General features: G+C 36.8%; 1 protein-coding gene and 1 pseudogene across 1 annotated transcript in view; both read left to right on the top strand.

Moving 5' to 3' along the window:
* tox (thymocyte selection-associated high mobility group box) overlaps positions 1 to 24,989 on the top strand; it is an 839,643-nt gene that overhangs the window by 278,375 nt on the left and 536,279 nt on the right. The window lies entirely within an intron of this gene.
* On the top strand, positions 648 to 24,989 carry LOC122359482 (annotated as a pseudogene).

Genomic DNA, 24,989 nt, shown 5'->3' with positions numbered 1-24,989 from the left:
ACACTTTTGGTAATTATTAAGTCACAAGGGGGCAGAGTGGGGATGCATAAAGCAGGAAATGAGGTTGGGGGGAAAAAGCTAAATGTATAACGATATTAATACGATTAAAACAAAGCTTGGCACAGATAATATTTTAGTGTTACCTTTTGCAAAGGTGCACCTGAATACGACGTTTATCTAAAACGCATTTATCTTAACTTTCTAATAATCAAGCATCATTGGCATTACATGTCATTACCCGTTTTTAAAAAATGAAGAAAAAAACAGACAGATGCATTTAGACTGTTTAATGCTGCATAGAGACACACTAAGTGCATTCATACAGAAAATATAATTGCATGATAAACGTGGAAACCAAAACCATCTAAGGGCTGTTTTTTTTTTTTTTAATCCGCGTTATGTAAAATTACTGCAATGAGTACCTCATGGTCTCGCTGATCATAAGAACTACATTTGGGATGATCAGATCAATTTCCAAACAACATTCACAGGACGAATTCGCAGTAGTTTCGAGGCACAGCTGAACTCCCCTGCTGAACTGAGGCGGGGCAACGCGTGAACAATGTGGGCGGAGCATACGTATCCTCGCTGACCAATCAGAACGCTCTCTTTCTCGAAGCAAAGACCCGACTACTTGAATGTATGAGAAAAAAACTGACCAGTCCTAAAGAATGATCTCTACCACGATGGACGTGGGAACGTTACTTAGCCGCTCGATTCTGCTGGCTTTGCTCGTATTCACGGCGACCCAGGAGGCGCGAGGTAAGTCGCGGGACTGTAACACTTCGTAGTTTGCCCTCGCCTACATTTCTCAAGTTTTATCCGTTTCCTTTTTTCAGAACGTTACCTAGGGGTATTCAAACATGGCGCAGGTCACAGTAAGGTGCGCTGGCACGAGTGTTTAGTGGTTTTCGTACCGTGACATCGGTCACATCCACAACAGTTAGTGAGCGTTGTTCTGACGGGGAGATGGAGTGGCTCGCGCATGCAATCGGAGCGCCGCGCGAGGTTTGGATATCGCGACACAGTATTTATTTACCATACTTCAAAGCTCCTGTAAATTTATAACAACCTCTAGATCAAATGTTCGGTCATCTGAAACTGTTGACGAGATGTGCTTTCATCAGCGAGCAGAGGTTTACCTTCAGCCAGTTTTTATTTCTGTTTCGCACGTGTTTTGTGGCGATAGATGTTTTCCATAATATGACATTTAAAAAAAAACTCCCCGTCGACTCATTTATCATCTCTATTGGGTTCAGGGCACAGCCCAGACAGTATCTTAATAATTTCCTGTACGCTCGAGTGACATTCAAAGTCTGCCTTTCACGTCAAATTATGCAGACTGATTGGAAACCTGTTTTGCATGTTTTACATGTTTACTTGAGTTGTAATAACAGATTGGACTATTTCTGTACGTTATGAATATCGCAGGCTATTCTTAACAGACGGTACAAAACACCAGCTCTGGGATAGCCGATATCTCCCATCCATTATTTTTGATTAAGTAAATATACTGTGATTGAATGTCTATGCATGCAACAGTTTGCTTAATCAGAAGCGTTTCATAACAGTGCACGCTCACTAAACTGTTAAAGATGTCGTTGATACGAATGTATTACGTTTAAAGAACTACAGCGATGGTTTTGTGTACAACAACAACAACAACAACATGTCCCATTCGGATGCTTTTGTGATATATCATGCAGTTTGTATGTTGACCGGAAAAGCGGCGGCATTCCGTCACACAGACAAATGCTTTTACGTTTTCCATTCAGACGTGCAGCCCAAAGAACAGCTTTCTTATTAAAAAGCATTCAGATTGTACCTTTAAATAGAAATTGAATTCTTGCTTGATGACATTTTACATTTGTGCGTTTACATTTTTGAATGCAGAGTGTCATAAAAAGCTTGAAGGGCTTTGAAGGAAAATGAAAATTAGCCCATTTTCGTTCTCCTCAAGGCATCCGGGTGTATATGACATTCTTCTTTCAGACAAAGTCAATCGAAAGGATATTAAAAGTTAACTTTGGCCTTCTGAGCTTTAGAATGGAAGTAGGTGGGTGGGTGTGTCTTTCTTTTTCTTTTTTTTTAGCAGTCCAAAAGCCGTAAAATAAAGTGTGTACATCTATAATGAAATGTGCCTCACGCTGCTTTGAGGGGTGGTTAAAGGCCTCCTGTAGCAAGTAAGAAAAAAGGTAAATATTTAAAAAGTGTTAAATGAGGATTTGTATGGAGGATTTCAGTATGAGGCTGGGTACACGCCACTAGACAATCGGGAGCTTTTGAGCCGATTTCTCCCTTTCCGACAATCCTAGGTAATGTCCCGTTGTCTTGGTGGTTCTAAGGATTATTTTATCAGATTTTCCTGTGGTGTGATGTGTGTTAAGAGTGACTAAATCTGCTCGGAAGAACATCCGATGTTCGGAAATCCTGATTTGTGGGGGAAGCCCTGAGAATAAACGCAAGATCTTGAGATTATCACGTGAAACTAAACAATATCCAATCAGAGAGCGAGCTGACGGAAGACCCCAACAAAATAACAAATGCAGCACAAAAGGATTGGGACAGCAGAGATGGAGGGTCAGCTTGTTGATTTGTGGCAACAGACTGTGAATACAACCTGTCCTGGGAAACATATTTATTCTTAAGTCTCGAGAGATTTCTCGAGATGTCCCGTGTTCACAGTCGGGACTCGAGATGAAAATCTGTTCATGTGTGGTGGTGCTCTGTCTTCATCACGTTGCGGCACACCACACACTTATAGGAGCAAAACAGTGAAATCTGGGATGTTTTTGTCCTCATGTTTGTGGTCTCTCACATTTTGAAAATCTTACAAGATTCAGCAAATCTTTTAGTGTGTACCCAGCCTAAGCTAAGAGAAACTGGGTTTAAAGTAAGGAAGCGTCTGTAAACAAACTCATGAGACTAGCATAACTCCTGCATACCATCCTACATAAGTGCTTATAGCATTTTAAATATGCATATTTTTTACAAAAACACATTTACTATATTCACTCCTTTATTCACTTCATTCATCCATTTATTATGGATATTAATCATCTTCTGGACTGTTAAAAAACACCCACCTACTGCCATTATAAAGCTCATTATAAGGATCATTTTGAATTTTTTTAAAGAAAATCATATAGCCTACATTTAATTTTCATTTATGGGTGAACTAACCCTTTAAAGGTTCTTATATTCTTCTGGTAACTGTGTGATATTGTGTTACTGCATGTGTTTTTGCTGTAATATACTGTGACAGGCTAAGAGGAAACATTCTATATTTACTCCAGCACTTATCTCCTTTTCTAATCACTGAGCTTCCTCTGACACAAAGATTTATTGTTTTATTATACTCAAAAAAGATCAAAAAGAAAGTTTTATTTCATGCTCGCTGAGTTGTGTGAACTGTGACTTTGAGTTAAAGGTAGTGTTTGTCCTCTATCTGATGTTTTTTTTTGTACTTGAAGTATTTAATATTGTTATTTAGCTCGTGTTTTGTTAAACGTTTATTTAGATAAAGTATAGAATTTGGTGTCACTTTAGTTTACTTATAAAGCAAATATTATTCTGTATGACCATATTTTAATCCATACCTAAATTTAACAACTACTGCACTAACTATTTATAAGCAGAAAATGTATAAAAGTTTATTGAGGTAAAACCATAGTTAATAGTTCAGAATTGGACCTAGAATTTTAGTAATGGTAATTTATCGGCTATTGACTGCACCATTAAGCATCATTAATAGCATATCAACCAGAATGTGATACTTATATGTGTACTTCTAAAATATCTTGGCCTCCCCTTTCTGAGCTGTACATGTGTGATACAAACAAGAATGTATTAAAGTTTGTGTCTTTTTATGTGTCAAGTGTAATCTTCATAAAGTACACGATGGACCACATTAAATCACACACATCTAAAGATTTGTCTTTGTGAGAGACCCAGTTATGAAAGCTGCATTCATGTCTGCTCTGGAAGATTATGTTCTAACAACACTGCATGAATGGGTTTTGATTACTCAAAACCCATAGGCAGTCTGAAACACATGAGGCCACATCGCTGTTCTGTTGCTGCTCCGTTGTATCTCAGTTATAGTTGAGAGCCAGGGAGGTTTAAACATTGAAAGATACGTTGATGTAAAAAGGCTCTCCTTGATAAAGTCCAAGTGGTCTGAGACGTATGTACCGAGCGTAAGCAGTTGTGATCAGATCGCTCAAAGGGCCTCGTGTATAAAATTTTGCATAGATTTCATCTAAGTATGCATACGCAGTGGCAGATTTTGCATAAATATTTTTGAATGTATATAAATGTACATACTGTATGCCAAGATTTGAACAAAATACAATGGGAGATTATGTTCGCAAGCTTTATTTCTTACCTCAAAATCCCAGAAATTACCATATAAGGAGCTTATATGCATCACATCTGCATATAACTTTTATATGCATGTTCCCAACTAGACACGATACTGTGCAGTACTGTGCCAATACAGTTCCTCTGCTAAAAGATTATGTTCTTAATCAGTATTTGAATATAAACGATATATAACAAACAAAAGGCAAAATTGGATAAAATTTCATTTTCACATATAACTTGAAAGATTAGACCTCGTACTGTTCTCACACTATAGCAGATCGTTTTGCTTCGTTAATGGAGTTTTGTTTCGAGAATATTTGTTTGCCCTTTAAACCAAATCACTGATGCGGATTATTCATGGTATTAAAAAGTCATTTTAGACTTCAGCTTTTGAACTTTCAAAAATAAAATGTGCAAAGAATAATTAATTAATTATTAATAACAGGGTTCACAGGGGTTATCATTGATATCAAGGTTCAGTCCTCATTCCCTCATTTATCCAGGCATTTCAGTATGGTTTTGCCTCCGATAGCCCACCTGTGTGGGACAGAACAGTACAGGGGCATCATAGCCAATCACAGACTAATGGTCCGTTTGACTACCGTATGTGTCTGGCCGTAGCCCCTTTCACACCGGAGGAACCTTTTTATAAATCCTAGAACAATTTGGGGAAGTACCTGAATGCTTGCGTGTTTACACCGCAGGAACTAGGAATGATTTTAGTTCTAGGAACTCCTTCTACAGGAACTGTAGGGAAATCTTCTACTTAAAAGTAGGGTCAACCAGTGACGTAGGTGTACACTGATTGGCTAAACGCATGTGTTCAAACGCAGGCACCTGCCTTTTTTTTTAAAGTCTGATAAAATTATAATATTGATAATATTTCCATTCTAATTAAACCCAGTATATAAATAAAAAAAAAAAACACAGCTCCAATCACAATGTCCTCAATCCTTTTGTTTAAGTTGCTGAATGCAGCGCTCAAATGACATAGCTGAGTCACTTCTGAGTTCCTGTTGGCAAAGCGAATGCAACCAGGAAAACGGGCCAATGGAACGTCTTCATCGGCTAGTTCCTATATCTTAGTTCCTGGAACCTATGCGGTCAGAAAGGGGCTAGTGTCTGTCATTATACAGTCTGTCTTGCCAGGCCAACTCTCACAATTCAAATGCACAACAGAGACTACGGTAGTCTTTATTTAAATGTTTACTTTTAACTCCGTTAACTCTGTAATAGGATTTCTGAATTTAGATCCCGGAGGAATTAAATGTAGCATAATCCGAGAAATCCATTCAATCCATCACTGTTCTTTACTTTTTCAAACATAACATTTGAATGCCTTTTCAATTAGTTATGTGAATTGAACATGTAACCACATAGATTTTTATTTTAAATGTGCATACACGTAAAAATTGTGTTACTCATTTTCTTTGGATTGTTACTAAACCTCTAGAGTTCTGGAGGTGCAGACAGTACACATATTTGTATTTTTTTTATAAATCCTTAGTGGGGGAAATAGTGTATGCAGTGCCCATACATATTATTTTTGGGACTGGGTCTCAGGTGTAAACTGCCAGTTCTAGAACAGAATAAATGGTAGATGGTAGAATTGGTTGCCTAATCAACTGATTCTATTTGTTTGGCACCAGGTAGTGAGCAAATCTGTGCAAGCAACATGCTTTTGATATAAAAATGTCTAGTGATTTGTGTGAACATCACTGGCCATGGCACTGTTTTGTGATGTTATTAGCAGAGCGAACACATTTTATAAAAAAAAATAGTTACACCAACATTAGGACGGTTTTAAAGAACAGTTTCTATATTGGGCCAAGATGTGTTTGTTCTCACAGAAAACCTAACTTGAAATGTGGGTCAGCACATATCTACTTATATTTTCTGAGATTCTTTTTTGAGACAGAAGATTTCTGAGTCAGTCCAAGGAACTCATCTCATATCCTGGTCATTCAGTAGATTTGACCTTGTTTTTTTTTCCCTCTTCTTTTTTCCCCCCAGGCCCCTCCCTCGGATTTAGGAATTCTTTCTAAGCTAAAGACTCACCACAGTTACACACACAAAGCTTAATGAGTAACCTCTGTGGACAGATATGAACCTTTGCTAAGAGAAAGCTATGAAGAGCCGAGTTGGTTCATGTTCACAGAGAGATCTGAGCATATTCTCTCGTGTGGAAATAGCAGAGGGTCAACGTGAATGTTTACAGAGCAGGTTGTTGACTCGTCCGTGCTTCAGACAACAGAAAATAAACTGAAATTGAATTCCCAGAAAACTTCAGTCAACAAATTAACAGCCAAAGATGATCCTTCCTTTCAGACAGCAGACATTCCTGCAGACTGGGGTTGCACCGAGTAGTATTTTTTTTTTCCTTTTCCATTTCATGATCGCATTCCTCTAGTTATTGTTTGTTTTTGTCATGTGGTTGAGGATCGAGTGTCCATTTGTTGTGGTAATCTGAATAAGGTTGCTGGCGTTGTGTTGCTGGCCACAGTGTCTTTCTGAGTGTGACTCACGGCAGGCGACTGGCTGGGACGCACAGCCTCGTCTGTGTAATGTTCTCCAAACTTGGCAGTTAAGGATGTCTGACTCCCTCCTCCAGACAGTTTCAATGAGCGTATGACTAAGGAAATGTGTTTAGAGCCAGAGGGCGGCCTTAAACTGTCCTCTGATACTACAGAGCAAAATTTAGTGTCTGATCCACCTTTAGTAATTAAATTTTTAGTATCTCAATTAGTCAGACGTCAGAAAGCTTTATTAACAAGTATATTTACACAAACTAATAAAGCTTTGAGTGATTACACAGCCTGATAAAAATTGTTTAGGGATAATGAACTAAAAAAATAAAATTCCCTTGATCTTTTGACGTGTTAGAGGTCATGGTACTCAGAGTTAGGAATGAACTGTTTTTAAAGAAGATCCAGACCGTGTTCATTTTCAAAAAGATTGAAAATAACAGACAATGACAATGCAGATCCAAAAGTAATGTCCAACTGTATCAGATCTGTTATTAAAGATCGTTTGATATGCTACTGAGTATTTATGTTTTTCGATCCATCAAGCGTTTGCTCTGTTATACAACTGTTATCCAGTCATGAAGTGGATCTATACATCTGAGCTACAATCCACTGTCACTTATTCAAATGAGCATTTTGATATAAACAGAACAGGCTGTTATAAAATACAATGTATGTTTTGTCCATCTATCTTTAAATAGGGTGACATGCCATTTTTCCCAGATGCATTCTTGCCAGGATTTGTTTTGGCTTTGTTTTCATGCTTGCTGAAGGTAATGATGGAAAAGTAGTTTGACCAATAACAGGCAAGCATTGTACATAATGGACCAATCATGGTGCAGTCGTCAGAAGGTGGGATCTAAGGTCAAAGTGATGCAAATATGCGTACATAAGTATGTTCTAACTAAAGTGGCTCAGGTCAAACTGATCAATGTTTGACATCAAAGTACTCGAGAAAACGTAAGGAAACGTCTATATGGTACTTTGATGTCATACACCGATCAGTCTGCAAATGTAAACAAAGCCACCAAGATATTTTGCAATTTAGAATGTTTATAATGCTTAAGAATGTTTTTGTGAGGCTCTACAATAACACATAATAGTATACGCACAATTTCAGATTTAGATTGATCTCATCTAATCGATACCTGATCTGCAGAAAATGACTGTATCGGACCGGATAATGATCCTGAGTATCAGATCAATGCATCCCTGTGACCAACAAAAAAATACACTCTGAAACCATTGACCAGGCTGAGAGTCCACTTAAGACCAGCAAACCTTCTTAGGCCGATGATACCAATGTTGTTTGTGCAAATTGGTAACAAGATTCTGTTCGGATATTTTAGATAAGTCGTGGGCCCTGTGTCTCAGCTGCTTGCCCGTTGATGGCAACATTTCCTAATGTTGCAACATTGTTTAAATAATTGTCCAATGTATCATCAGCCTAAGGCTGTATTAAGATATTTTTCTGCAGTTTAGTATTAACTAGTTAGGGGTTAGTAAGACTTTTAGTGAGTTAATACATTAATAAATAAATATAAATAAATACAGTTTAAAATAACTTCTAAATGATAAGAGATCAATTCCTGTGACAAAAGCTGTGGTTACTTATAGCAGCCTTCAGTGTCGTGTGATTGTTCAAGGACTCGAGAGCACAGTTGTGAAGCTTAATATTTTTGCTGAAACTGACACTTTTTTTTCAAGGTACTTTGATGAATGGAAAGTTCAAAAAGCAGTATTGATTTGAAACTGAATCTTTGTAACATTCAAAATGTCTTTACTATCACTTTTGATCAGTTTCAGTATCCTTTCTGAATAGTATTTCTTTTTTTTTTCCTGAAAACAAGTTTCCTGAAAACAGTGCAAGTATTTGTCAGGAGATCTGTATACTGATTCACTCTGATTCAGATCTGCCTGTCCGTTTTGTTATGTCTAGCATTCTCTGTGTTGTCTGTGCTATAAAAAAAAAAAAAAAAAAGCAGTTCTTTTCTTTCCAGTCATTCAAAACAGAAACACATTTGAATTTAGTGTTAAGTGGGCTACTAATGGAAATGTCAGCGTACTGGTTTATTACTCATTACATTGGCGAGGCTGCGGTTTAATCTGTGTTGTCTGGACACTCCCACTTCCTTTTTTCTTGCCTGAAGAATTTCCAGTTTCATCGCAGCGAGTAAGGAGACTCCCAGCCATAACACAAGCTCTTCTTCTCGTGTTGTCTTTTAGTACATTGGAACAATCATCAATGCTGATCCAGTAAATAAAGTGGAAATAGCACAGACATAAGACACATTACAAATATAAGATATGATATTAAATATATATATAATGTTATACTTGTAATATGTCTTATGTCTGTGCTATTTCAACATTATATATATTAATGAATTACTTGCATGCATTAATAAACAAGTTTTATCGTGCTGGCACGTTGAGGTGAGGCGTCTGTATGGGTGGAGGCTCCGAGTGAGTAATGGGATTTTTAAAGGTAAATGAAAGCAATGGGTTCAGCAATGTGCTGCAACTAGTTGCTAAGCGACAGAAGTAATTGATTTCCTTTTTTTGTGGTTGCATTGTAAGTATGGAGCTGGACAAAAAACAATTTAATGTCACGGGTTTATCAGTAACAAGTAACCCCTAAACCAATCCTTTATAGTTTGGTCATCCACTGACGGAACATAAATTCATCATTCGTTTCATGTTGATTAAAACTGAATCAATAATACATACAGGATTGTATAGAGGTGCCTGCCAATTCCTGTCCATGAACTAGCGCAGAAACTGCAGAGGCCCGCATACTGTATTATGGCAATTATTACTAGCATTTGATTAAACCTTTTGAAATTGGCTAGTCAGAAACTCTCATTCACTCACGGCTTCATTCAGAGGAGTGACTGTGACAACCCGCAGCATATGTACTGCATACATAATGACCCCAGTGGGCGCAGAGTGAGGCACTTTGTTCAACTTTCTGCTCCTTATCTCTTCTCTCAGGGAATCATTTAATTGGAACATTGCTTGATGTAAAATCTCTTACCTATAATCAATTAATGCTGAAGTTAAAAACACGACACAGGAGTTCTCTCTAGTCGGGCCAACAAAACTGCTTGCTAGAAAAGGTGCGATTTTCAATTTTCGTTTTTAATTAAGTGAAAAGGTAAGACTAGTGTGTGAGACTGACATGCTTCTCAAATAAGGCTAGTGGCATTTTTGGTTCACAATAACAAAAATCAAGTTACTTAAAGATCCTTTTTAGTATAGAAATACAGCTTGTATTTTTTTTTATAACTATAGTTAACTAAAATCAAAACAGCGCATATGTTTAAAATATTTTCTTGAGAGTGTTTGTTCTGTAACTTACTGTAGTAAAAATTCCAATGCAACTGTTTTTTGTGTCAATGCCAGTATCTTCTCAGAACTTCAGAGTTGAAGTCGGATTTAAAGGGATGGTTTAGATTTACTAACCTGCATGTTCTTCAAAACCTTTTTTTTGGTGGGAAAACAAAAGGAGATATTTTGAAGAATATTCTGGCTGCTCTTTCCGATGCACTGAAAGTGAATGAGGACTAATGCTGTTTAACCAAGAAAATCTGAATTATGATTTCAGAATCTTAAATTTGAGGAAGAGCAGTAATAAAAGGACAAATATGATATTTTAACAAAGCAAAATTCAGGAAAAATACACATAGTCTGTTGATAACAAGTAGGTATTTAAAAAAAAAAAAAAGAAAAATTCTGCATTTGTCCCTAGAGACAGTTGTGTTTTTATCCAGCTCTGCCACTTTTTATCTAGATGGTCTTTATTGCCCTGAGTTAAGGAACTTGTCAGTCATTTTAGAAGCATGAAAAATTGCATCAGGAGATAAAGCTGATGAAAGCAACAGTCTATGGGGAAGTGCACAAGAGGATAGATAGATTGTGATATGTTTGAAGCCAATCTGTAAATGTAATGTTAGTTCTCTGACTGGTCTGCCATGCAAACCGAAAAAAAAATAAAAATCTCTTTTATCATTTACTCATCCTTAAGTCCAAACAACATTGGACATCATTGATTGCTGCTGTGTGGAAAAAAAAAACCCAGACGTCTCCAGAAAAGAAAATCATACAAGTTAGGAACAACGTGAGGCTGAGTAAATATTGACAGAATAGGTGAATTATTCTTTTAATTGGTTAGTTTCCTAGTGCTTTCCTCTTTACCATAGATTTATTTTAATGATCTGTTCTCACCAAGGTTGCATTTATTGGTTAAAACACACAGTATTATGAAATATTATTGGACAATGATGAGCATTAGAGACACTTGGCATAAAATGGGACCCCTCTTTTATTTGACAGCAAGCACTTTGAACCAGTAAACCCTATTCTCCCTGAAATAATGTGTTTTCCCTTAAGAAAAAAAGCAGGTTTACTGCTTCTCTCAGCTTCTTTCAGTTGTCTGAGCATCTGAATTCTCACTGGTTTAATTGAGGCCTCTGGCTGCTTTAGGTTTGGCCACTGCTGTCTCTGCAGGTTTGTGTCCTTGAATCTCCACAGCACTAGGATTCAGACGGCGTCAGACAGCTCAGCCCGACTGGGAGCTGTGCTGAGCGTCTCCTCTTCCTGTATAATGGGGTTAGCAGGACATGCTCAGTGATTTAAAGGTGTTGAGTTTAGGTCTTGTTCATCAGATTGTGTATCCAACAAAAGTATCTTCATTTATTGTTGAATGTGCTTTCAACACCAATCTCTGTTGTGTCTGTATTAATTTAGCTGTTTGCGCAGTTGATAATGGTAAAACGGGAAGTGTTGATAATGGCATGATGGATGGAAAACTGCAGTTGGCAGCCTAACTATTCAGAACATTTTTCTATTTTGTGTATTTATTATGCACAGTGTTTTTATGACCTTGTATTGAGTTTGAAATTCAATGTTTTATTGGCATTACAAACAGCGTACAGTCTCATTGAAATATCTAGAGACTACTATGAATATGAAATATCTGTACGCCAGAAGATTTATTTATCACAGTTGTTTGAGTGGATGAGGAGACCAAAGATGAAATTTGTTCCACCAGTCCCACTGTTCAACTTCACTTCATTTTTCTGTCTTTTTTTTTGTTATGCTTAACGGAATTTATTTGAAATAGAAAATCTTAATAACATTATACACAATCAATTAAATATGTCTGAATTAAATTACTGAATTAAAGTATGTTTTCTTTCAAAAATCAGTGGTTAAACCTTCAAACTTAAACCTTGAAAACTTTTATGATGAAGATTAAAAGTTTAACGATATAAAAAGGCGAATCAATTTGCGATTTAACAAGCAGACTCTTTAAATGCATCCTAACCTGGTCTCTTTGTCTTTCTTCTTTGAATCAGGATTGCTGTGTTTTTGCGAGCGATGTGTAAATCGGACATGCAACACGACTGGCCTGTGTTTTGCTGTCATTGCAAAGTCTGCCGGACAGTTTGTGACACAGGAAAGCCAGTGCATTCAGCAGGATGATCTTTACCCTCGGGACAGGCCTTTCCAGTGCGCCCCCTCCAACAACGGCAAGCATCCGTACTGCTGTGACACACACATGTGCAACAAGAACCCAAAGGTCAACCCAGGTGAGAGAACAATATGATCTTCAAAGACTTCGTGCTTGTGATTATGGAGTGCATTGCAGTATAGCGCTTTTATCGTGCTTTTGAATCCTCTTTATATGTACATTGCTTTATTACCTTTCTTTCTTTTTTTTTTTTTACCTTGAGCTCACAGATGCAAGACCCATTGTGACAATACATTTCCACATCACATGTATGGAAGATACTAACCTTGGAGTGAACAGTGGCTCTTGCGTCACAGATATATAGCTCTTATGCTCTCAGCTTTCTAATAATGCTAAAGACACAAGTGCTTGGCTCTTTCAAGCCAGCTCTGTTGCTTAAATTGTTTCACTAGTTTGGGCCACGTGTTTCAATGAAAAGAAATTGAGACTTGAAACTTTGATGAATAACTGAATTACTAATATGCGTTTTAGTCGCACTTTATATTAGGTGGACTACTATGTACTTGCACTCAAAAATGAGTACAATGTACTTATTTTGTTCATATTGTATTACAAAACACTTTAGCTGCTACTGAGGTGGGATATGGGTATGGTTAGGGACGGTTTGATGGTATGGGTAGGTTTAGGGTGAGTTAAGGTGTAAAGAATGGGTCATTAGTGTAATTATAAATGTAGGTACAAAAATGTATTACAGATGTAATTATATATAGGTATTTTTAAAAATATAAGTACAGTGTAAAAATATGTATGCACAGAATAAGTGCATTGTACCAAATTATTAATTTAAGTGTATGTACATTTTGACATCATACTGGAAATTTTTTTACCTTGACATTTTAACCACAAATCAAAGTAGCAGGGATTCTCAAAATATCAGAACAAATGTTTTCATGCATTTATTCAATTATTTATACCTATTATTGAAAATCTGTCAAGTGGTATACCGTATATAATGTTAACTTGGCTCTTCTGTTATGAGCGCTTTTTTTCCAAACAGATTACAAATAGAACAGATTTCTTCTACAAATTATTTAATTCTTCTGCATTTGCAGTATCTGTACTGCTGCAGACCAGATGTTTTTAACCACATATTCCAAAAAATAAAAATTCCAATCACTTTGCAGTAGGACACTGAAGCTCAAACACACTCACAAAGGAACTAACAAAGGACAAATAACAGGCATGAAAATTCCCGTACCAACAGGAAAAGCCTTCACCACAGTTTCACTTGCTTTGACCTTTTGAATAATAATAATAATAGATTGTTTCAATAATTTAGCTAAAATGTCTTAGCGTTGGTTTAGATTGAAATGCAGAGGAACTAGCTGTACAAAACAGACATTTTATGTTTAGATGGCTGTGTACTCCTCTACACTTTATAAAGTCAAAAGAATGAATAAATATCTTGTGGTGTCTATTAAAATGGTTGATTTTTGCTTTCTTTTGGTGTTCTGCTAAAAATGGTCTCAGTGTGACCAATAGTGTGAGTAATACCTTTTATTACAAGGTAGTTATTTAGTTGTATTAATGTGTTTACAGCAGTAGTTCTCAAAAAGCCTTCCTTTGTCTCTTAGAATATTTGAGGTTGGTCCTATGTAAGTTGATCCGTGTTTGCCTGGCCTAGTGGGCCCTCACCCCCTCATTGGGAAGCACTAGTTCATAGCCTAAAAAGCATGTGTTTTGCTTCTTCCTGTTTCAGAATTGCCTGATACTGGACCCCAGTCTCTGAGTCCCATAGCCTTAGCCGCGGTGATTGCCATCCCCATCTGCGTACTGAGCTGCATGCTGGTGCTGCTCTTTTACATGTGCCATAATCGCTCCATCATCCACCATCGTGTGCCAAGTGAGGAAGACCCCACTATGGACCACCCATTCCTCGCTGACGGCACCACGCTGAAGGACCTCATCTATGACATGACCACTTCTGGATCAGGCTCAGGTATTTTACAAATCATAGCTTGTTGTTGTTGTTTCCCTCATCTGCGTGTTCAGCTATACCATTTTTTTTTTTGTCACTCACCAAATTCCTGCTAATTTAATGTTTTTGCAGGTTGTTTTTGTTGTAATACCCATCATAAACCCCAAAGTACGCTCGAGCCAATTTCATTTTCCAAAACTTCCTTTTCAAAAACCCTTGGGAACAATTTAGAATGTGTAAATGGACAGTTTAATGCCTTCTGTGTGTTATGAGCCTCATGCCAAGCTGAAATCACTGCAAGCTTTATCTTTAGTCCAGGATTTGAGTCCAGGAGCTATCATGATGGCATTTTGTCCAAGCCAAGAAATACTGTATATTTGGCAGTGCCTCGGATGGAATATTTGTTTTTCAGCCTCTGGATGACTGTCATGATCTCATATCAAACATTATGCATGGTTTATGTCAAGGGTTTAAGGTTTGGCTGGTTTGCACGGCTCTGTTATCCCCTGCTGGCAGATGCTGTAATTACACCATTATAATGTCAAAACTTATCTTTCTCCTTTTACAAGTAGACATCGCTGTGTATTCGTACAAAATATAGTTATCAAGCGATGTATAAAGTATGAGTTGTCTGCTGTTAACTGCTGTTTCTTGTATCCTATACTGTTAGGTTTGCCGCTGCTAGTGCAGAGGACCATTGCCAGAACCATCATCCTCCAGGAGAGTATAGGGAAAGGCCGTTTTGGGAGAGGTGTGGAGGGGCCGCTGGCGTGGAGAGGAGGTGGCAGTGAAGATCTTCTCCTCTAGAGAGGAGCGATCTTGGTTCCGTGAGGCAGAGATCTACCAGACTGTCATGCTTCGTCATGAGAACATCCTGGGCTTTATTGCTGCAGACAACAAAGGTCAGACATCAGTGAAAGCGGGTTCAGTTCCATTAAGATAAACTTAAAGGAATAGTTCACCCAAAAATTAAAATTGCTCCACAGGTTTACTCAGCCCCAAGCCATCCTAGGTGTATTTGACTATCTTCTTTCGGACAGAAAACAGTCAAGAGTTTTTAAAAAATTTATACTGGCTCTTCCGAGCTTGGTAATGATCATTATTTTGAAACTCCATAGATACGATATATCAGTCATAAAACGAACCCATGTCTTCTGAAGCAGATCGATGGGTTTTTGTAACACACATTTCTATTTTTTTTTTTTTTTTTTTATTCTAACTCAAATTACTGACTTTCATTAACGGCTACATGCATGTTCATGAGATCAATGAGTTCTGGCTTCTTGGCTGACCTCTGGGCCTTAAAGGTGACAGTTGCATTGCATAGAAAAAAATACAATGAAAAATTCAGCGGCTACTGTCAACTGTTTGCTTCCTAACATTCTTTAGAATTACTTGTGTTCAAGAGAAATTGATTGGAACAACAGTGAGTAAATGATGAAAGAAATGCCATTTTTGACTGAACTATCCTTTTTCACAGTATTGCTGTGTCCATTCACAAATCTGATGGATAAAAGCATTCTTTTAGTAAATATTCTGGGAAAAGTTTCATCCAGTAATAATTGTAAGCATTTAGTTGCTCTTCACTTAAAAAAAAAAAACAACAACTATAAAATCACTCAAAAAGAAACAAAAGCTACCAGTTGTTGATATATTTAGAAGTGTAAAGCACAGCCATGCTTCAGAATATGCTTGCGCTCTATTATCCCTCAAAGCGCAGAGCATTCAGTGTTTTTTCTCTCTGTGCATCTCAGATAACGGCACATGGACTCAGCTGTGGCTGGTTTCTGATTACCATGAGCACGGCTCGCTCTTTGACTACCTGAACAGGTACACGGTCACAGTAGAGGGCATGATCAAGCTGTCCCTTTCCACCGCCAGCGGTCTGGCTCATCTACATATGGAGATTGTGGGCACTCAGGGTGAGTCACAATACACAGATCACTTTTCTTTTGCCCTTTCTGAAACAAACACATTTACGTGAAATTGCAGATTTTCGTAGAAATATTGTTGTGTAACAAGTTCTCACAAAGCGTAATTATGACGCTCTATATGCAGTCAAGTCTACGGAAATAAAGTGACCAGCTAAATATATTGCTGTTAAACAAAAGCGAAGATGAAAGAGATCACCTTCAATTCATTTGAAGTCGTATTTCATGCTGTGCTGTGTCGTGTGTTAAATCCTCAGGTAAGCCTGCAATTGCCCATCGTGATCTGAAATCTAAAAACATCTTGGTGAAGAAGAATGGTACGTGCTGCATTGCTGACCTTGGATTGGCTGTGCGCCACGACTCGCCACAGACACAATTGATATTGCACCCAACCACAGAGTGGGCACTAAAAGGTCAGTAATTCATCACTCTGCACTATTCACAGCGACGTATGTCTAGATCCAGTCGACAGACACGTGCTCTCTCACATCTATATTCCAGCGCACCTCGACAGCACGGCTCCTAACTGGAGTGTTTACTTGAGCTGAGGGCTTTGTGTGCCTGAGAATATTGATTTTGTGAAACACCCAATGATTCTAGCTTGTGTGAGATCTAAAAGAGAGGGAGTCAGGCGCTGATGTGAGATTTCATGAGAAAACGCTTTAGCGGCTGTTTGTTGTAATTTTGTGACATAACGTCGCTCTAACACCTTTCCTGTCTACTTTTTATTGTTCTGTGAAGTAGAGGGTAAGAAATAAAAAAAAAAGAAGTCACATAACAAGCACTTTTTTCGACAACCAAATAGAAGGTGCTGAAGACAGGTCAGTGACTTGTTTTGTTGTTCTTTTTTGCTGTTTGTTCAAATGCAATTTAAACTTAATTGCAAATATTCTATGATAGACATTCAGTGGTAAAAGAATACATTTCTTAGAAAAGAAAACCTAATTTAAGTATGCTTTATATATTAATGTAATTACTATTTTATTTTTATTATCTTTTATTTCTTTTATATAAAGTGATATCTTTTTTGTTTATTCTTTTGACAAAGCAATTAATACAAAAAATATTTGTTTACTACATTCTATGATAAAAAAATTCTCGAAAGGAATCTATAAAGAATATCAACAAAACTGCTTTACTGTTTGATTTAATAATATTTAGCCTTTTACATAAAAAAAAAAACTACATAAAATAATACATTAAAAATTATGTTTAAAATTATATTTTTTAAAAATGTCATAAATATACTGCATCATGACTGATGAAGTCAACAAGAAATATTAGAGAATTTGACCATGACTGGGAAAGGTTAGTTCAGGATGTAAAATATCATGATGTGTGCCCTAAATACCTCCTATAATATTGCATGTTACTAAGAAGAAAAAAAAAACTGGATGTGTGAAAGACTACACTGTACAACTACACCACACCAAGCCCAAACTACACTCAATGACCAAGTGATGCTGCCACAGTGATTTTGGTCTGTGATATTGTGATTAAGTTCCCACTTGAAGTGAACCTTAGTTCCCAGGACATCTACAAGATTAAAATGCTAATAAAGCACTTTATACATAAAAACATGAGAGCATGACTGAAATTGTTTTTTAAAAAAATAAAACATTTATTATTAACATGTTATTATATTGTTTTTGCCTGGAGCCCTGGTTGAACATGACAAATGTTGCATGCTTAATTTCATGATATGTATGCAATTAATTTGCAATTAGTCACACAAAATGGTGCCCATAACTACTATGCACTTATGTTAGATAAGTAAGTACAATGTAAAGGTAAGGTTAGGGACAGGTTTGATGGTATGGGTAGGTTTAAAGGTGGATTAAGGTGTAAGGGATTGCTCAACAGTTCAATTATAAATGTAATTACATAAATTAATTACAGATGTGTATATATATATATATATATATATATATATATATATATATATATATATATGCATGTACCATCATTTCAATTTAAGGGTTTCATGAACTTAGAAAGCAAAATTTCCATGATATTTTCACATTCAAGAAGTTGCTGATAAAATCCCCATCAGGCCTGAGATCTTGAGATGACTCTCAGAGAGGACGCTTGTAGGGTGAGATGTGTGTTGTGAAGGACAGTGCTGCAGGGACACCACTCCCCCTGTTGTCACCACAGGAGTGTGTCACATCGAATCTACCGCGAGAAGCTCTCAGCGGTGCACCCATTCTCTCCCGTGCCCCCTGGACGCTACATGCACAAACACACACACACTTACCTAGACTACTGCCGGCTGTGACAGACTGTGACACCCACACACACACATCCATATATCCCAGTATACAACACCCGCTCCAATGTCCTGCTGTGATGATAACTGATTGTGACTTTTGAATGTCAAAGTGCTTCCTCCCGGTCTTCTGTTCCTCTAGGGCTCACTTGAGAGATGTCGTCTAGTTCCATCCCAAAGGTTTTCAAAGGAAAACCGTGTTTTATGCCACTGTGCAACACCTTTAGCAACCAAACTGTTAAAGCTCCACCTTGAGCAATCCTACCATAGCAACTGTTCCTCTCTGACATATTATCCAACAAGTTCTTTTTTTCTTTTTTTTTTGGTGGCCTACTATATACTTTGATTTAAAGTAATAATTTGATACAGTGTGTATTGTGTACATACATGCTTTAACATTGTATATTTTAAAATAATACCTGCACCTAATTAAACTTGTAATTTAATGTCTGTAATTACATTTAGAATTACACTGTTTACCATCCTTTAGATGGTAACCCACGCTTAAATCCCCAGACTACCAAACCTGGCCCTAACCTTACCCGTATCCCAGCTCAATATCAGCAAGTGTCTTGCAATACAGTATGAACACAAGTACATCATATTTGTTTTTTGATGCAAAAATACATAGTAGTTAAGGATCCAATATAATATGAAATATATAGTAATATTATACTGTAATATAATATGAATATACTGCTAAATGTTAAACCTTACATCAGTGAGTCTGTATTTTTTGCATCTTTAAATAAGTGTCGCCTTTCATTCCTAAATATGCAGACTCAAATCTGACATTTTTTTAGTTTCACCCTTTTCTTGTATAACCTGATGGGTGTTGAAATCCTGGCACTCCGTATAGCCAATAGTCCTTCTCAATTTACCCTGGGATTTATTGAATTAGAGAGGCAAGACGGTTGAACATGCATTCATCAGTTTGTTTATTCTGAAAATTGTGGATTTTGATTAGCAAAAGTTGCTTTTCCCCTCCAGGTTTATGTTTTTTTTAAGCAACTAATATTAACTTTTGTAATGGCTTTCTAATGAGATGCATCTCTGTATTCAACTGTAATACCTGATCGCCTTGATTATTGTTTCCCAGTTTCCACAGTTTTTAATCTTGGTAATTATTTGAAGAAAAACAGCAAATAAAATTGCTTTGCTGTCTCGCACTTAATTTCAGCCCATGTAAGATATTGTAAGCACATTTTACCAAAAGTCATGCTCTTCACAGAAAATGTGCAGTTCATTCCAGTGGGTTGTTTCGTAACGTTTGTCAAACCGAGCCACCGTGTTAAGTTGAGGGTTTTCTAATGTCATCTGTCATGTTCACAGGTATATGGCCCTGAGGTGCTGGATGACTCCATTAACATGAAGCACTTTGAGTCTTTTAAAAGGGCTGACATCTATGCCTTGGGTCTGGTGTTTTGGGAAATTGCTCGCAGATGTTCAGTTGGAGGTATGACACAGTGATTAAAAACAATTATAATTACTGGATCTGTTTTTTCTTCATGTATGTAACAACAGTGCTACTTTTTTTATTGCATTTAAACATTTCAAATTATTATTTTCTGATTAGAATATAATCAATATGTGTGTTATATATATATATATATATATATATATATATATATATATATATATATATATATATATATATATATATATATATATATATATTAATACAAATACATGCACGTATATATTTAAAAAAAGAATATTATTTTATAACTATATGATAAAATATAAGAATATAAAATACAAATGTATATACATAAGTATTTTTCAAATATATACTCTGTGTGTAAATATAAACAGTACACACAAAGTTACATAAACAAAATATTTTATTTTGGATGCAATGAATCGTTGACAGAACAAATTTTAATGAATCCCTGATTGGTTACAGGTTTTGGAGTGTACTTAGTGTTCAGTTCATTTTAGGTTCAGTACTCTTTTATTGTAACAGCGTATATAAATATGCTCTTTTGGGCTACACTCTTTGTTCAGGCATCCATGAGGACTACCAGCTGCCTTACTATGACCTTGTACCATCTGATCCGTCTATAGAGGACATGAAGAGGGTAGTGTGTGACCAAAAGCTTCGTGCCAACATCCCTAACAGGTGGCAGAGCTGCGAGGTGAATGCTTCTTCAGCTTTATTCCATTTTCTGTGGATGATTTTGTTTGTAGATTATCTATTTGCCCCAAACTGCCCGTTTTCATCTTGTTGGTCTATATTACACTGATTTCTTCAAGCATTTCTCTCAGGATAAGTGGATCCTGAAGTGCTTTTCACTGCCGTGAAAGGAAGATTCGATTACATCCCATTTGCAGTCGTAAAAAGCCTTCTAATCTAACTAAGCATCTGCAGACCTATCATAGCTTGTAGACGTGAAACACATTTGATGATAGTGCTGCCCAATATTAAAAGGCTGTTTTATGATTTTCACATTTTGGGAGGAAGCAGATGCAGAGCTACACAATTACTAGATCAGAAATAAATGGACATGCTGGATTAAATACTGAAACCCATGCTGGGAAAATTATTTTGGCCCGTCGGATTTTCTGAATTGTTTTCAAATCTTTAAACTGAATGCCATCAAATCTTCAAGCAAAACATGTTACGATTTTTTATTTATACATTTTTGTTTATATAATTAGTATTTTTTTTTTATTTTCAGACTTTTCTCATTTTTCCTTGTAGATTTTTGTTTACATTTACATTTTAATACATTTTAGTACTCCAATTAATTCAAGTTAGTTGCTAAGTCAACATATTTAATTTTCAGTTAAGTTTTCCATCTAATAATTATCTTGTTTCAGCTTGATTTCAGTTAATAATTTTTAGTTAAAATGGACATTTTATGCCTTTTTTTAAGATGTAATACAAGTTTTAAGTGATTAGTTATACGCATTCATATAACTAGAATATTTATATCTTAAGTAGGCTTCAGAACTGCTTTTGCAAAGCTAACACAATAGTTAACACAAAGTTATTAGCTAACAAAGCATTTAAAAATTTTATCTAGTTTCTGCAAAACATGACCACTTCATGTCGTTCCTAACCTGTAGGACTTCATCTATTCATATTTTTGATTAAATCTGAGGGCTCTCTGACCCTGCAACAACAACACAACTGCAGTGTTCCCAGGCTCAGAAACGTCGAAAGGGCATCAGTACAACAGTCTATATGACATTAGTGGCACAACTTTAATTTCGTGAAGCCACGAGATTACTTTTTTTTTGTGTGCAAAGAAAACAAATTTATTCATCAGTTCTTCTCAACTGAAAGAACCCTTTTAGGGACCACCCCGATTTAAATTAAAAGAGCTTGATTCGGCACAGCTTGATTAAAACACTTTAAAGGGTTGGAAGCAGACATCCACCGCTCTGTCGGCACGCAATACAGTGCCTGGTATTATCAGGGTTTTATGTCCACGGTTAAAATGGATCCGGCTTCAAAGCCGAATCACGACAACATCAATCATGGAGTATTGTGTTTTCAAACCAAAAGCAAAAGGACAACCGAAGGACATTGACACAGTAATACAGTATGGCATGTGTGTAAAAGAGAAAGAGCTGCAAAAATTTGCCAAAATTATGAAGACATCCACGAGTGCATCAGTCTCGTCAATATCGACTAACCATGTCTAAACCCACAGCGCCAGTAACACTAAAGTCTGCTGGACGCGACCCGTTGAAAATCATTTGAAACTTGTCAATACGTCATAAGTAGAAAGCAGCATTAGTTTCCTGTCCATTAGTCCGTTAGTTCCTATATATAGTATAGACAGCAGAATAGGTTCTGTTGTATTTTTGTCACGTCGGCTCGCATTCCAGTGTATACAAGTATAATCTAGACAATATCAGATGATATGATTATGCTCTATATTGCAAAGGAAATGCAGCCATTCAATACAACATTTAAAGAAATTTTTGCATTTGATTAATATGTGCATAATATAATTTTAATTTTGGAAACGCTTTATGGTTTTGTTTCTGATGAAAGATACATTTATGCAATTTTGTTAGGTTTATATTATTACGAGGGCTTAAAGAGTCACAGTTTCATGATTTAATTGAAAAATAGATTGTGGACATGTTTGAGATTGATTACGATATAAAGTCATCAGCTCGCCCGCCCTTCCTTTACAGGAACTTAGGTTTTTTTTCGTCTTTCTTTTGATTTTGGATGTGACTTCCACGTAGCTGAGTGCTCAAATCATTTTTGTTATATTAGGATGACACCTGATGTGACCCAAAGAACCTGCTCACCTCACTCTTTCAAAGTGCTGATTCACATGAATTACTTTCTGAAAGTTCACCTGTTTCAAAAGCTTAGACTCTGAGTTCACCGAGCAAATGTTTGTTTGGAGCATTTTTGTGTATGCATAGGTGTGTTTAATAGAAAGAGCTGTCTAGACGGTGATGTGTGATAAAAAGGATGGGAGAAGGCCACAGGAGATTCTTCATGCTCTCTGCATTAAAAACCCAACTAAATGTCTAGGGTTTTCAGAAGCAACTAAATGCAATGTTCTTTCATCTTGAGCTTGCAAAGTTTTCTTTCTATGACTTTGTAGTTTAAGCAAGTGCTTATGTTCGGCAAAAAGTAAAAAATTTATAGGGTCATAAATTGATAAGGCAGGCAGTTTAAAAGTTTTGAGGAGACAATAAAGAGGAGACTTAATAAATTACGATACTGGTTGATAAAGATGGCTGTTCAGAACTTCTTTGAGGTCATAGCTTTTTACTTTAGCTTTTACCCAAAGAGACTGCTGCATTAAACTGATGTATTACTGTATTCAATACCACAATTTAACTTATATAATGCTACTTCATCCTAAATTACGTCACAATGATTTTTTTACTGTCATCGTAGTGATTCTCAGTGCATTAGTGTCATATAAATATCACTCTATTGTGATATGTATTGTCATTTGGAACAAAACAATATGTATGCCTCCTGAAAGAAAAAGGTAAGATTAGTTGTGTATAGTTCCATCAAATTTGCCTTACAGTCAATTCAACGTCATGTTAACCAGGAATCATTCTATTTATTTTAGCTTTATTTCAATTAACTAAAATAACTAATACTCAAACTATTAAGTTATCAGTACGAACACTGATTAATATTTATCTTTTAATTGCATGCTGGCACATCAACTACAATAAATAGCAAAACTGTCATCATAGTAACAATTCTCAATTCATTTTGAAATGTTAAAAAACTTATTGAGGGAGTCTTTGAACAATTCATTCACACTGGGTCCGCTTCAAACCGCTAGCTCATGAGTGCAAAGTGTGGGTCTTTTTTGACGCGTTTACTCAAAAGCACAATGCATATGGATGCACAAAAAGATTTCCACCGTTGCACTAAATGATTGGTAACGCAATATATGGCTGGTAAAGTTCAGTAGTTTTAGCAGTCGAGATGCGTAAGAAGGTTAGGGAAAGCGTACAGCATAATGATTATACCTGTGATAGCATCTGTCTCCTCCTGCCCACAGGCCCTGCGCGTGATGGCAAAGATCATGAGGGAATGCTGGTACGCCAACGGAGGCGCTCGCCTCACTGCGCTTCGAGTGAAAAAGTCTCTGTCTCAGCTATGTCAACAAGAAGGCATCAAGATCTAGAGCAAAACTCTCCTCATCTTTACACTGCCTATTCACTCCCTCCACTCATCTAGAGAGGACAGCGGGGGAATATCGAGGGACCAGAAAGGATTGGTGCTGTTTCACTGTTGTCCATAAACGGATACCTCCTCATCGTGCAAGAACACCTCAGACAAACTTTACCAGCCATGCTTCATCTGGTGAGTCACCACCATACATCAACCACAGATGGCCATTCGTTGCGATAGATGTGGACTTGAGCCTTTTGGACTTGTTTCTGTATATAGCCCGTTGTCTATAGATGTACATATCTGCAGTCTTCGTCCCAGGAAATGCCCCTGTTCTGAAACACTCGTGTTTACCACATTTGGTGGAAAAGGATCTTTGTAGGTATCAAGTCACTACATCTCTTTACATCCCACATCGGATTTAAACCAAGCACTCGTTTGCAAGCAGCTCATCAGTTAAAAAGAGTAATATTGTGCTGATTGCTGTAGCACCGATTCCAAAGACTCACCTGATTATTTGGAAATGGTTTCGTAATTTGGCTCACGACTTCAGCGTATTCTCTTTTCAGAGACCGAGAGAGAGCCTGAAGGGACCAGCCAAGAAAACTGGGTTAGTCATCAAAAGCCATTTGTACAAAGGCCAACTTAGCTGAAGCACATCTGCTTGAACGTAATAAGGACATGTGTGTTTTATGCACATTTGAAAGGATGGTGCTGTCGTGATAAAGATCCGATTTATTTTTCTGTAGTATTTAGTTTCCATTCTTGCCCCTTGAGGCTTTAAAGGATTAGTTCACCCAGAACTGAAAAATCTGTCATTAAATA

This window comes from Puntigrus tetrazona, chromosome 2 (assembly GCF_018831695.1).
Source record: "Puntigrus tetrazona isolate hp1 chromosome 2, ASM1883169v1, whole genome shotgun sequence".
Classification (NCBI taxonomy): domain Eukaryota; kingdom Metazoa; phylum Chordata; class Actinopteri; order Cypriniformes; family Cyprinidae; genus Puntigrus; species Puntigrus tetrazona.
Note: the sequence above shows the minus strand (reverse complement) of the source record. Positions and strands in the feature narration are given on the sequence as shown.